Source organism: Alligator sinensis, unplaced genomic scaffold (genome assembly GCF_000455745.1).
Source record: "Alligator sinensis unplaced genomic scaffold, ASM45574v1 scaffold131_1, whole genome shotgun sequence".
NCBI classification, from domain to species: Eukaryota; Metazoa; Chordata; order Crocodylia; family Alligatoridae; genus Alligator; species Alligator sinensis.
This window is the reverse complement of record NW_005841830.1, coordinates 7,053,885-7,056,571: the sequence shown is the minus strand read 5'-3', so window position 1 is coordinate 7,056,571 and position 2,687 is coordinate 7,053,885.

Below are 2,687 nucleotides of genomic sequence, written 5' to 3'. Positions count from 1 at the left end.
GGTAAAATATTCAAACCTAAGTCTAAAAGCAGAGGTGAGTGTCAGATGTGTTGAGCAGGAAAGAATTTAAGAACTCTTGTCATTACGTTAGGCATGGCATAAACCCCAGTTTGAAAAAGTACCTAGGTTTCTTTCCAACTTTAAGCACATGAATAGTCTTAATTGAAATCAACAGAACTATTCATGTACTTAAAATCAGGCCAGGATCATTACTGTTTAAAGAGAGGAAGGGATTTTGTGAGATTTTTATGCTTAGTTTTATTATGGGATCATTTTAGTCCCTCTGGTCTTTCAATTATTAAGTATGCTATCCAAATTTGATTCACTGATGTGACTGATTTTATTTGTATAAGCAGCCATTTTGAAAGCTAAGATATATAGGGAATCAAAGCAAACCTAGGAAAACAGTGCAATCATGGTCATAGCATGAAAAACATGTAGTTGTTCTTTGTTCATTGACCAATATTCAATATTTTTATAGCAAATGGGGCATGAAGGAATTGTGCACAAAAAGCAGTTCTGGTAGAAAAATTCCTCACTAGATATGACACTATGAGGTACTGTAATTTTTTTTGGTTTCATGTGTTTATTTATCTGACTGCTGTTATGTATAACTTAGAATATCAAAGAATAAGACCCACATACACATTGTAAATGTGTTTTTTGAGAAACTTTAATCTCCTGAACATTACGAGATCTGAATGCTAATAGTTTATATATTTTATTTATTTCCTTGAATTGATTCCTTGCCAGGCTCGGGCCCAGTTTAGAATTCAAGTGTTTTCTGATTTGTTGGGATATCATAAAGATATAGATTTATTTAAAATTAGACTCCATTACTGCATGACACCAATTATCATTACAAAGGAAGTTGGGCTACCTTCCATTACAACTAAAATTACAGGTGGAGGTAGGGAAAAAAAAGGGAGCTTCAGAATAAAAGGAAGCACTTAAATGTACATTATGACAGGTGGTGACAAACAACAGGATGTATGGAGGTAGACAAATTAGCCTCTGTAGACCCCCATGTACTTCAGTCAGGTTCCTTGTGAAGGAAAGGTTCCTCCAATGGGCATCTGTGACAGAGCACCCTTTTGGGTGTCTGTCACTTTAAGGGCTGGAGCAGGGAGCTGCCAGGTGGCTGATGAGAGTGGCCATCTTGGAGAGCTCTGTTGTAAGAGCAGAGCAGTGTAAGATCAGCTAGCAGTGAGGAAACTTCACCCTGCTGAGTTCTGGCTCCGGGCACAACTCAGAGGTAAGGATGAGGCTATGGGGAAGGAAGAGGCCTCATTGGTCCTGGGCATGACCTAAAACTGCACCCTGCCAGGATAGGGAGGTCCAGTGGGACTGCCAGTGGCATGGCAGCCTCACATAAATACCAGGACTGCTCACCTTCCCTGTGAAAGGTGGGTTGGGGCTCCTTAATAACCCCCTTTCCCCACCTTTGGGTGGGTTAATAGGAGGGTAAAAGGGGGGCCAGGCACACTTTGTGAAGCACTTGAGCCTGTAGGGGTGCAAGATCCCAGGCTCTGAGAGTGGAAGGGCAGAATAGTGGGGCCAGTTAAGCTCATATAGGAGCAGCTGAGTCCCAAGGGGGGGTGTTTGACTCTGGGCCCCAGTAGGAGGGGCAGTGTGTTTGCCCAAGGGGGCAGGAGTAATGAATGGCCTGATGCAGGGCTAGGGCTGAGAGAGCCCAGAGTGGGGTGAATCAGCGGTCACTGCCCAGATGAGGGTCGCAGAAGACCCAAAAGGCTCTCCTAGGCTGAAGAGAGTAAGCAGATGAAGAGAGTAAGCAGATGAATTGGCAGTCACTGGCAGATTGAAGGGCAGCCTCCTACCTAATAACAGCAGAATAATATGACATCAAGGCATGGCAGGAGAAAGAGGCATGCGGTTTGCCCAGAGACAGGGGCAGGGCCATACTAACACCAGGCCTGGAAGCTGTTCTTGTCACAGCATCAAATAGCAAAAGTGAGACATTTCAAAACCAGTATAGATAGAACTGGCAAGATAATATTTTCTTGTCAAGAATCATTAATACTCACTGATTGAGCATAGACAGACAAGGTTCCTTGGGTGAATCTGATATCTTTTATTAGACCAACCCAAATAGTTGGAGAATAGTTATTAAGCAAGCTTTCGGGTTCAAAAACCCTTTGTCAGACTAAGGAAGCATCAGCAGTTGGTGTGTGCTCTTCCTGGATGGAATGAAAAGTAAAGAAGCCAGAGGCTGGGCTGGGGAGTCAGTTGTCAGGCAGGTTATAATGTGTCATAAATCCAATGTCTATATTTAGTCCATGATCTCTAGTATCCAGGAGGTTGATGAAGTGGAGCTCATAGGCTCGTCTCTGGGAAGTGTCTTGTAAGTTTCCCTTGAGGATCAGGACTGAGAAATTGGAGAGAGAGTGGCCCTCCTGTGAGAAATGTGCCCCCACCGGTAATTGGGTATTTCTGTCTTTGATAGATTTCCGGTGTGCGTTCACTCTGGTGCACAGTTGTTGTTTGGTGTCTCCTACATATTTTCCATCAGGGCATTTGGTGCATTGGATGAGGTATATTACATTTCTGGAGGTGCAGCTGTAAGATCCTGGGATGCTGATGGCTCTGTTGTGGGGTGTAGTGATTGTGGGGGTGGTGGAGAAGTGTTGGCAGGTTTTGCATTTCTTGTCCTGGCACAGTCTGGATCC